General features: G+C 33.8%; 1 protein-coding gene and 1 pseudogene across 2 annotated transcripts in view; one reads left to right on the top strand and one right to left on the bottom strand.

Moving 5' to 3' along the window:
* Dach1 (dachshund family transcription factor 1) overlaps positions 1-13,165 on the bottom strand; it is a 389,822-nt gene that overhangs the window by 336,670 nt on the left and 39,987 nt on the right. The window lies entirely within an intron of this gene.
* Positions 868-1,548, top strand: LOC143411789 (large ribosomal subunit protein eL21 pseudogene; annotated as a pseudogene).

Raw genomic sequence — 13,165 nt, 5'->3', positions numbered from 1 at the left:
AAAAGTTTACCCAAATTAATAAAATTTCCAAAGAGTATATATGGCCCATCTAATTTTTCTGTCATAATTTATGAATGAAAAAAAAAGTAAAGCTCTCTAGAAGGCTGCATTTTCTTCCTCTACAAACCACTAATTTACTACTCAAATACCATTTAATTATTGAATTTCTAACATCTTTGAGTGTATCTCACTTAACACCAGGAAACCATGAATAAACTCTTAGAAAAAATAATTGAGTGTACTTAAGCTTCAAGTTTATCAAGGTAGGAATACTCCCCTCATTCTACATGGTTATTATTTTACCAGCATTTTTGATGCAGAGAGCAGGTGCCATGGAGGTAACTGAAGCATCCTTTGGCATAACTCAATGAACCACACTGAAATGGGGTCATTAATATCCATGTGTGAGGATCAAATCAATTAATATTTGTAAATATATTTTTGGAAACTGGAGGTTGCTATGTAAGCAGTTAAAAGTTTTTAAAAACACTGATTTTTAATTAAAAATGGATTGGAAGCATTTGTAGTGAATGCAGAATGAATCAAACAGCTTTGCTTCTGTGTTTCCTCATATACATGTTTCTTCTTATGTGTTCAAAATCTTTCAAAAACTGATTTATAAGTTAATTTGCCTACAGCTATTTAAAATTATGTTCTCACTACTGATTTCAAGGATCATACTGGACATCTGTACCTTTTATTTTTACCTGATTATCACATATTGATAAACCTTTAAAAGGATTAAACTCAAGGGATATATATGTTAATGTATCTAAGTATTGGGCATAAAGTTTTAATTTTATCAGCATTTTAACAAAAATAATTATAGTTTGGATAGGAAACATCATCTGCAAGTAATTCACCAAAATGATGAACATAAAGGGAAAGAGAGGAGATAGCAAATATATGACCTCTAGGTGTTTCAGACACATGGAATTACAAGTTAAAGTATGTTCTCTCACATATGTAGAAGCTAGACAGGAAAAAGGAAAAGAAAGGTGAGGAGTACATTGGCCAAATTATATTGTTATATTGTATATTGTATGCACATAATAATACATAACAACAATCCCATCAGTATGTACAACTACAATGCACCAATAAAAAATGTGAAAAAAAAAAATAAACATGGGTTGCTCTGTTGACCATGTACATGAGAATCTACCAAAAAGGCAATATTGTAGACATCTAAGGAATAGACACTGTTCAAAAAGGAATGACCCACAAATGTTGCCATGGCAGAACTGGAAGAGTCTACAGTGTTAACCAGCATGCTGTTGGCATTGTTGTAAACAGACAAGTTAAGGGCAAGATACTTGCCAAGAGAATTAATAGGCATATTGAGTATATCAAGTACTCTAAGAGCCAAGATAGCCCCCTAAAATGCATGAAGAAAAACAAACAGATAAGAAAGAGAACCAAAGAGAAAGGTACCCGTGTTCAACTGAAGCACCAGCCTTCTCCACCCAAAGATGTACCTCTGTGAGAACCAACTACAAAGAGCCTGAGCTTCTGAAACCTGTTCCCTGTGAAGTCAGGCCATCATAGACATAAATAATAATAAGTATAAGACTTCAGGACTATAAAAAAAAGGCACTGTTTCCTCTCTCAAGGGTACATATTGAATTGTTCATAATTCTTGGCCTCCACTTGTCTTTCCTATAAAATTTATCAGCATTGTACATTCTTCCATGTTACATTTGCATTTCAGTTTTGATCTACTTTAAAAACCTTGAGCTATAGAATGATCTTGAATTTTACCACCATTTTGATGTATTAAATCAACTTCTACTCTTAATAGAAGTAAATTTTTCTTGATGACTTCAGTACAAAGATATTAAAATTATATACCATCATCAGTAGCAGAAGACAGGTCAGTGGTGGTTAGGGGGCATCAAAATGGCAACATTGTACTCATAAATTAATAAACTGACACTTCCCTGGAGTCCATTCTAGATTGACTGTGATATTGAATATGTATGTCCTACCAAATTACTTTTTTAAAAATTTTTTTTGGTGCTGGGGATTGAATTCAGGGGCACTCAACCACTGAGCCACATTCCAGCCTTATTTTGTGTGTGTGTGTGTGTGTGTGTTTTGTTGTTTTTGTTGTTGTTGCTGTTGTTGTTGTTTTAAAGACAGGGTCTCACTAAGTTGCTAAGTACCTCTCCATTGCTCAGGTTGGCTTTGAACTCAAGATCCTCCTGACTCAGCCTCCCAAGTGGCTCAGATTACAGGCATGTGCCACCATGCTCAGCCCAATATACATTCTATACATATTATATACTAACCAATCAAATCTATGCTGTCATTTATTGGGGCTGTTCTCTTTTTAAATTTCTTATTCTAATTTGTTATATATGACAACAGAATGCCTTACAATTCATATTACACATATAAAGTACAATTTTTTATATCTCTGGTTGTATACAAAGTATATTCACACCATTCGTGTCTTCATACACGTTCTTAGGGTAACAATGTCCATGTCATTCCACCCTGATTTCTACCCCCATGTCTTGGGGTTGCTGTTACAAGAAGAGTTTAAAGTTGTGTGCCACAAAAATGAGAAACCCTTGAAAAATACTTAATCACCACCTCTTGACCAGTTTATATTTCAGAGGTCTACATCACTCAAAGTGCCATTGGTGTTTAAATCTTGATTCCACATAAGTCAAAATGCTAAATAAGAGTATAATCAGGAGACCTCAAATTGCTGGATGGCCCTCTTCTTTGCAAGAAGGGAAAACTCACAGCTACTCTAGCACATCATCACTGCTCACCTCAAACTTCTTCCTATAAGGTGTTAACCTGAACCCCTGGCTTTTCATAGAATATTGTCTGATATATTGATTTTTTAAACATATTCAGAATTTTCGAACAAATACAATGGAAATTACAAGTTCAAAATAAAGACTTCTTACTGTGTTTGAGGGACTGTGTTTGATCATACATCACATGCATGCCAGTCCTAAGAAATGAGTTTTCATGTTTTTCACAGAGGAGAGACTGAACTGAACTAAAAGCAATATAAGTTTACTACGTTAGTAGTTGTCACTACTATATAAAGATCTCCTAACCGGGATCAGAAATTTTACACACAATCTTTATGTTATTTAATACCACAAAATCTTACAAGGCAGGTGTTATTCTATATTTAGGATAAAGAAACAGAGGATCCCACATGTTGAGTCACTTGCTCAGTCTTAGCATGTGGCCATGGCAGTGATTAATGCAGGTGTATCAGAGCCAGTGGCTGAGACTCAAGCATCAGTCCCATAAACCCTCCGACATCCAGACCGGTGGTCTCACGTCCACTCAGAGATACCTTCCCATCTTTTCATCAGTGAGGTTTCCTTTCTTCACTCTGAGGAAGAATCCAGTCTTCCTCCAGTTCATTGACAGTACAACTGGAAAGGAAAGCAGCTGTAGAACAAGACAGGTTTAATAACAAACCTAAGACATGGTCACATTTGACTAGTTTCCATCACAGTCATCTAACAGACTAGTGAGATACCAGAATATTCAGATAGGCTAAGATCTACAACTGTCAAAAGCACAAGTTGTGTACATGGCATGTCAAATCTTCTAAAAATGGACAACCCTCTCTCAATCATAATATAAAATTACATGCAAACATACTTTTCATAGTTAGAAAAATGTAAGAGATTATCTAGTCCTATATCTTCATTGTATAGTTCATGAAAATGGAAACATAAAGAGATGAAAATAGTTATTCAATGTGATATGTTCATTTGTGGACAAAATGAGGCCTTGAATTCTGACTTCAAGACCTCAGCCAGGTTCTCTCTCCATGGTGATGTTGTAGTCTTGTAAGGATTATGGGAGGGCAAGGGATAAAATTAATGTAAATGATAAAATAAATGAATTATGATCCCATCAACAAATAAATTTTAATGTGGCCTTATCTGCTAGCAGAAAATAAACTAGCTGTAATGAATATCAATTAAAAGCTCTTTCCTAGTGCTTTCAGTAAATTTGTCTAGAAAGTGGTTTTTCCAAACCAGGAGTTAAAAACAAAATGACTCCTAGTGAATGAAACTTTCTGGTTGTTGCCACACTTAGTACAAACCTATAAATTATGTTTTTCGCTTAGTTTAGCTACATATCTAATCCTACTTGTAAAAATTAACTAAGTTTATGTATATTACAAAAATGTATTTAATTTTTCCTTCATATAATTTACTAAAGTGATACCCTGAATATGTGAATGTAGGGTTAGAATAATAAGAGAATAAGAAATGAAGTATCTCACAAAATATTTTAAGAGGGATTCTATTAACAACTGATAAAAACCTGGCATCAAACAAGATGCACATAATTCAATACAACTAAAATTTTAAAACATGAAAGGACTGAAATTAGATTGTAATGGACTCTTTGGATTAAATCAATTCAATTAAGAATATGATGAAGTGTACAGTTATCTGTTTTCTGAGCCTTTGAAAAGTGAAAATGTAAATGGACCTGTACAAGGAATTGCTGCTTGATTAGATTAATTGCCATAGCAATTGTCATATTATAAATATGTTATTTGTGACAATTATGCTTCAGGATAATGCCCATGTTGTCACATTACTTGAACAAATCTTTAGATTCTGAAGAAAGATCATCAAACATTTCTTCACTTTCAACATTATTGAAAACTTAGAACATTTTAAAGGAATTGGAGATTCTGAACTAACATAGCATATGTTTTAAAAGTTTAGCAGCACTTCAATTAATAAGTTGGGGGAAATTAAGCAGTAAAAATGCAACCTGAGGAACCCTCAACAGGAATGTAAACTAAACGGGTGGGGAGGTCTGTAGGTGTCAATCAAGAACAAAATGCAACTGTCAAGCTTGCTTTGCTAACAAACTGTCACATCAACAATATGGAGTTAATGACTACAAATTAACTGTATACCAGATGCTTGACACTTTGTTATGACACTTAGCAAGCAAGTTGACATTTGGGGATCAAAGCTTCTTTAATTACACTTTGTATAACATGTGCAACCTTTATGCTAATGTCCAAATACTCCTTGGAGCAAGACTGTCCAAGTAAAAACATCCACAGACTGTTTCCTAGGTGTGGGTTTGAAAGTATTCATGTGGTTCTAAAAAACATGGGAAGTAGCTGAGCAAGAGCCAGGCTTCAATATACCATCGTATTCATCATTACCATTGTCGAAAATAACACTGTTTCTTAACTTGGTGAACTGGTGTAGCACTTTTTCTCACAGATAGACACAGTCTGTGAAATAACACATTTTCAAACAAGGTGGTAATAGCATTTACAGCCATTTATAAAAGGAAAGACAACTAGGTATATCAGAATTTAAAATAAGTGAAAAAAGTATTAAAGAATAAGCATGATAAAAACTGTTCACTGTCTTTTGGAACAGTGACAAGTGATTTTTCAAATCTTTTTTTAGGAAAATGGTTTGACATTTTCCCAAGTGAATAACACTCAATAAATGATATAAGCAAAATGTCATATAACAGGCATAATACTGTACTATACATGCAGAAACTTGAACTCGACTACGTTAATATAAGGAAAGTTTAACATTTCAATCTGGTCTTTTAAAAAGCTCAGATTAATCAAAACTAAGATTGTCAAAAACTAACAAAATTTATAAAACATTTAATAAAGGAAGGTATTTCAATAAACATGTCTACCTATGTTAAGAAGTTAATAATGAGGTTAATAATGTAATCACAACAGTAATACAACCAGAGCTATCTTTGTGAAGGATACTACCTGGATACAACTGATAGAGATAGTAAGAAGCTATTAGCAGATTCAGTGGCAAGTGTCCTTTTATTCCATTTTTGTCTGAACTGCACATCTTGGAGAAAGATAACATAATAGGTGAAGAAAAACAAAGGTGGAGAGAAAGGGAAAACAAGATATGAGAACTGGAAATGACACTGAAGGTCAGCTAGTCCAAACATTCCAGACTACAGATAGCACAAACCATAGCCCAGACAAAGAGAAGCTATCCTGGTCACAGAGTTCTTCCTTTTATTTTATGAAGTCCTGGCCTGGGATTATCAGCTTCTTGCTGACAGTATTTTTTCATGGTATGGGATATCACAAGTTGTTCCTCTCTTAGATGTAAGAAAGGATAGAAGCCATTCAGTTCTCCATATCTATATTTCCTAATCTCCATTATGTGGGATTAGGCCCCAACTTCCTTAATAAGACTCCTGTGGCACAAGAATCAAGAATCAATAAATGGGACAGACTCAAACTAAAAAGCTTCTTCTCAGCAAAAGAAACAATCTGTGAGGTGAATAGAGAGCCTACATCTTGGGAGCAAATCTTTACCCCTCACACATCAGATAGAGCACTAATCACTAGAATATATAAAGAAGTTAACCACCAAAAAAGCAAATAATCCAAACAATAAATGGGCCAAGGACATGAGCAGACACTTCTCAGAAAAGAATATACAATCAATCAACAAATATATGAAAAAATGCTCTTCATCTCTAGCAATTAGAGAAATGCAAATCAAAACCACTCTAAGATTTCATCTCACTCCAGTCAGAATGGCAGCTATTGTGCATACAAACAACAATAAGTGTTGGCAAGGATGAGGGGAAAAAGGTACACTCATACATTGATGGTGGGACTGCAAATTGGTGCATCCAATATGGAAAGCAGTATGAAGATTTCTTGGAAATTTGGGAATGGAACCACCATTTGACCCAGCTATCCCTCTCCTCAGTCTATACCCAAGGACTTAAAAACAGCATACTACAGTGACACAGCCACACCAATACTTATAGCAGCACAATTCACAATAGCTAAACTGTGGGACCAATCCTGATGCCCTTCAATAGATGAAAGGGTAAAAAAAAAAATGTGGCATATATACACAATGGAATATTACTCAGCAATAAAAGAGAATAAAATCATGGCAATTGTAGGTAAATGGATGGAGTTAGAGAAGATAATGCTAAGAGAAGTTAGCCAATCTCCCCCCCCCAAAAAAACAAATGCTGAACGTTTTCTTTAATATAAGGAGGCTGATTTATAGTGGGATAGAGAGAGGGGGCATGGGAGGAACAGGCAAATTCTAGAGAGGACAGAGGGGTTACAGGGGAATGGATGGGGCATGGGGTTAGAAATAATGGTGGAATGTGATAGACATTATTATCCAAAGTACATGTATGAAGACATGAATTGGTGTGAATATACTTTGTATACAACCAGTTAGCCAATCCAAAAAAAAAAATGCTAAATGTTTTCTTTGATATAAGGAGGCTGATTCATAGTGGGATAGGGAGAGGGAGCATGGGAGGAATAGACAAACTCTAGACAGGGAAGAAGGGTTGGAGGGGAAGGGAGGGGGTAATTAATGATGGTGGAATGTGATGATCATTATTATCTAAAGTACACGTATGAAGACATGAATTTCAGATATTGATAAGGGCTCAAGCACAACATAATACAATGTGGTGCAAAGCACTGAAATGGAAGATGTAGGTGGCAATAGCTAGAATAACTGAGAAACAAATCTGTTTCTTTTAACCAATTCCTACAGGATAAGACTGAAGTGAATCAAAGGAGGATATGAGGGGCACAGTTCTTGTGAAAGAAAGAAAATTATCAGGAAGAACAGAAGATCTACAGCATTGTCAGAAAGCAGGCAGGACCTGTCAAGGGGTCTTCAGGAAGCCCAGTCACTATCATCACACCCTGACTCTAGTATCCAGCCAAGGAGGGTCAGCCTTTCTATACCCAAAGTCACTGGCAGTACCCTCCCACAAAGGAGGTGATGTGGTTGCTCAGGAGATGATGTTTCTAATTCCTAAGGACACCCAGAGTCTAGCTGAAGTCTTGGGTAAGGCTTTTTAGGTTTGGGTAGGATGTTTGCATTCTAAAGTATTAAGGAATGCAAGGCAGGTTTTGAAATTCTAACTTTCATATATTTGTTTGGTGGCTTTGGCTTAGACTAATAGATTAAACCTTAGGTTTAAAAGAAACAAAATTTGGCATACACCAAATTAAAATATTAACATTTATTTTTTAAATGTTAATCCAATAAAAAGTAATCACAAGCAGAGCAACACAGTCATAAACCCATATTGTAAGGAGAAAGGGCGCTAGAAATGTCCTTCTGTAGATAATTTTCCTAGTGTGATTTCTATGAAGAAAGGACAGGATTACCAATTGTCTTCTAAAAACTATCCCACAGTGGTGGAAGGACAGCTCTATCAGAATGGGAAGACCAAAAGAGAGAATAAAATGGGAAAAAGAAAGGTCTTTCTGAGTTATACTTTGTGAGAACTTAATCACACCGTTGATAGGTCTCAAATGGAAAAAAAAAAAACAAAACATAAAATTTGAGCCTTGCCTACTTAAAACCAGAGTTCTAGGCCAAAATAGAGGCCAAAAAGATAAGTATACTTTAATGTGGCTGAATCTGTCGGTTCATGAAGATGCAACATGAGAATGCCAAGACCCCTGCTGAAGATCGTAAATGGACACAACAGAAGACCTATGCTGCAGACTCCTCATCACACTATCTGAAGTGATGGCCCTATTCAAGATGTTTCACCTGCTTTTCCAATCTGTGAACATGAATTGGAAAGGCCACTTCTTTTATTTGATGTTTCATTCATTTTAACTGACTTAGTTTTAATACTTTTTTCTACTTTACTAGAATTGTCAGCTTCCATTCATGAACCCACTATTTGGCCTGGTTGCCTCTCATTTTGGTTTACAAAAGTCCTTCCACATGCCTCTTCTCCCTTGTCTGTAAACTGGAAGAAGTTGAGTATATGATCCTGTGGTCCCTTCTCAACTTGATCACTCTGAGATTTTAAATATCAAATAGGCTGCTAATTTCAAATTTTCCTCTGAGTTAGGCTACATCCTGTTTTCTGCACAATATTCAGTCTTAAATTTCTACTCGGAATGTCCCTGTAAGGCAGGACAGGGACTATTTTTTTTTTCTTCTTTCTTACTGCACTCAGATGATGAGAGTAGGTTTTATTGTTTTTAAACTAAAATAACACCTCTTTTTTTTGTTTTGCTCCCTCTATTCAACCATCATAAAGCATTTATGATATTCACAGTCTTTTTACTATAGTACTCATTTGACAATTCCCTTTTGATTGCTGCTAAACAAATGGATTACCATTTACTTCCTTTTCTCCCTTAAATTTAAAAATCAGTAAAATATTTACTACATACATACAAACCATACATGCACGCGCACATGGGCATACACAAATATTCACCCACATTTCAATAAAATCCAATCCTTCTTTGAGTACTTTTTTTTAAATATCCTGTTAAATAAACTAATACTGTAATTGGAAAAGAAATGTGACTTTTATATTTGTAGTGAGCAGATCAACCCACAAAAGATCAAAATTGGATCTTACAGAATTTTACATGGATTAATGGGTATACTACTTTTAAAAGAGAAAAGTAAAAAAGTAAAACGAAGTGTGTCTTTATTTTCTTCAACTCCTCCCTAACGGATTTCTTAAATGAAGGAAAAATGCAAGGAGATCATTTCTTTTATGCACTTACTACTGGACTTCATAATTCTCTAGTGTTATTATATCTAAAAGACTGCTTGCTTCCAGAAAGTTGCAATAAATGTGGAAAGGCATTTATTGAAGAAAACCTTCCTTAATTAGGATTCATTTTCCTAATATAAGGATTTCTAAAGACAGCTCTATTTTAGTTATGTAAAGCATGTAAAAAGTGGCATATGCTCAATCAAAACGGAATTTGAAATTAACCTGTCACTTTAGACACCACAATGGAGGAGGAAGGTTCAGATGTAACAGTGTTTCAAAGTCTTCATGCTGGAAAAAGTGGCTAATAGTCCAGTTGAGTCTTAATGATAGCAATGGAAAAAGAGAGAATATTAAATAAAAACAAAATTAAAAAGAAAAAATCTCTTACTTTTATTAATAATTAAATAGTTCTGTAGAGTGGGAAATAAATCCTAATTTGAAAATTCCATCTTATGTATAAAGAATTAAGAAGTATTCATTACATAAATTTGAAGTTCTCATTTTATAATTATTAAATATCTGTAGAAAATTTATCTTTAGGAGCTTATATTCTAAAAATCACACAGCACCATCACAAAAATGGTTGAATGCCCTGAGTCATAATTTTCTGCAAGCTGAGTATTATTAAGAGCACTCATAAATAAGAAAAATATTTGAAGATTATTTTTTTCTTATTCCATACATATGCATAATAAACAAAAGCAACACTTTCCTTAAAATGTCCCTTTTTGCAGGCTTTTGTAAAGATAAGACAGCAAAATTATTCAATCTTCTGTTCCCATTAAAAAATCCAGCAATAAGAGTTATTCTACTTATTAAGACAAAGGAAAGGGTCAATGTGTTCAAATTGGAAATTAAAAGGATTTCATCTCTTAGCTAAACCTTCTGTTTCTAGATGCATGCACATAATGATACTAAAAAATGACAATGGAACTATAGAGAGCTATCGAGCTATGAAATGAAAGGCCTCATAAAGACAAGTGATTAACTTATTTAAACTTTTTCACTGATGCGCTGAGAAATACATTTCCTTTTATTTCTGGTATTACAATCAAAATCATCATATAACGAAATACTCCTGGATGTTAAACCTATATCTAAAATATGAAAAAGCTGAGAAAGTCATTTAACGAATTATGTCACAGATAACCAAAGATAGCATTAAACTTAGGGCTTAAAGAAAGCAATTGTAGATAAAAACTTACTTGTTTTTTGGTTATTCAACAAGGTATTTTAAACCAAGTTATCACAAACTTGAAAAAAAATCAAAATATTTGTCATGGCAATATAGTTATAATCACCACTCAATGATCATATGGAAGTATTTTAAATCAATACAAATGGAGGCTAAGTGACAAGAATTTAAAAGAATCTGGAAGCTTATGCTAGCTGCAAATAATAACAATAATGATCTAATATTTAAATACATTTCCCCCACTCAAAATAGGAGGCTAATTACTTATCAGGAACTGTATCAAACACTTGCCATAATTCATTGTGCAAATTCCATTAATCCACTGGATATCAAGGAGAAATAGCTTACTGATTTTTTTAATCATATATACTAGCTCAAAATTCTTTGAACGTGTGGCCAGATGTCAAGTAATAAATAAGTAATAAAACTATACTATTCTAAATTTTAAAATTAAAGACTTTAAGTTTCTATGGGCCAGTCCAAAACATCAACACATTTCTTTTGTTCATTTATTGTGTAGTGTGATGTCACACACAAGAGAGGTCCTTCCATAAAGAGCTGCTTACAATAAGCCAAGGTTCAAACTCCACACATTGAATCCTTAAGCTTTATCTGCCTAATAACCATGGACATTTCATTTTATTATCATTATTTGAAAGATGAGTCAGTTACGACCCTGAAAGGTATATCCAAGGTCAAATCATCACTCAGAAAATGAAGGAGTAAAAACAAAACAAGTTGATATACTGCAACTAGGGAAAGAGGAGTAGAGAAATTTTTCCTAATTCTATGAATGAATGCTCAATTACTCACTGAATGTTACATAAATAACATAAACATGCTAAGTAATCAGAAATGACACTCATGCCACAATAAGACTAACGTCTACCCAGCATGTAGCAGAGGTTTGGTGAATATGATAGATATGTTCAGACTAAAAAGAGAAATAAATAAGTGAGAGAGGGGAAGGAGGAAGTCAGAGAGGGAAGCAACTAATTGGGCAAGCTGAAGCCATGGCAAATTTGAGTTTTATTTAGCTTTTTCTCGAACGGCAACTAGAGTTTCTCTTTTAGTGAAAACTACAGTTCTCCATTTTGTTTCTTTCAGCAGCTTTGGAAGATAGCGGTTCCCAGTCACTAGGGTATTATTTTAATTACTACTTCATCAAAAGAGTTAATATAACTCCTTACTTACTCCCAGGGAGTAGTTTACACGATGGGGGAATTTACCCTTAAAACGCATCTGTTCTTTCCTTTCATAAAGTCAATAAAGTGGAGGCTCTGTCCAAACACATGCATTGCCTTGAGCCATTTAAGGCTGAAGATATCAATATTTATGTATTTTATAAACATGGGTATTTTAATACTGTTGCTTAGAATTTATTTTGGTAATTGAAGGAAAACATACTATTAAATTCAGAAAATGTCCCCAACTATCAAGCCTTAAATTAAGGAAACTCTCATAGGAGAAATGAGAAAATCATCATTGATTCGTTTGGGAGGTAAGAGAGCTAATAATTTATTAAATTCTCTACCTACCAAAATTGATTGACTAAAGTTAAAAAAATTTAAATAAACTAATGAAAATGATGTCCTTAAATGTATTACTAACTATGTGCATCATATTTATCCTTTTATTTACCAATTTTGTTCTCATATTTTATTTAAGAACATTATAAAGAATATACCACTGCAAAAGAGGTAATTCTGCATTTTTTTAAATTCACTTCTTTATCCAATATATTCACTATATCTTTTTTCTCACAGTCTTATTGAGATATGATTCATATACCATACATTTAAAGTATACAATTCAATGATGTTATTATATTTATAAAGTTGTACAACATAACCACAATCTAATTTTAGAATTTTTGTCCCCACAATCTAAAGTCTGTCTAACTTTGCCTATTCTGGTTACCTTCTATAAATTGAAGCACATAATGGTGGTCTTTTGTGTTTATCTTCCTTTTATTTAGCAAAATATTTTAAGGTTCTTCTACATTGTAGCAAGCACTAGAACTTAATTTCTTATTAACACTAAGTAATAATCATTCATTGTATGGATTTACCACATTTTATTTATCTATCAATCAGTGGACATTTGGATTGCTTCCTTTTTTTTGGAGCTATTATCAATAATGCTGCTATGAACATATGTGTACAAGTTTTGAGGTGAATATATATTTATTTTTTCTGAATAATACCTTAAAATTCTAAAAAATTAAAAACTTATATTTCAAGAATGTTATTTCACACTATAATGTTTTACCTCTGGGAAGTAGCAAATATATGGAGAAGACTTCAAAGCATAGTCTGACATCTGGCAACAGTACAGACAGCTGTATCCATGCACAAGTAAAACTGAAGACATGGAAAGAATTGACACCTGGGTCCACCACCTTTGGCATATCAATCC

This window comes from Callospermophilus lateralis, chromosome 12, assembly GCF_048772815.1.
Source record: "Callospermophilus lateralis isolate mCalLat2 chromosome 12, mCalLat2.hap1, whole genome shotgun sequence".
NCBI classification, from domain to species: Eukaryota; Metazoa; Chordata; class Mammalia; order Rodentia; family Sciuridae; genus Callospermophilus; species Callospermophilus lateralis.
Note: the sequence above shows the minus strand (reverse complement) of the source record. Positions and strands in the feature narration are given on the sequence as shown.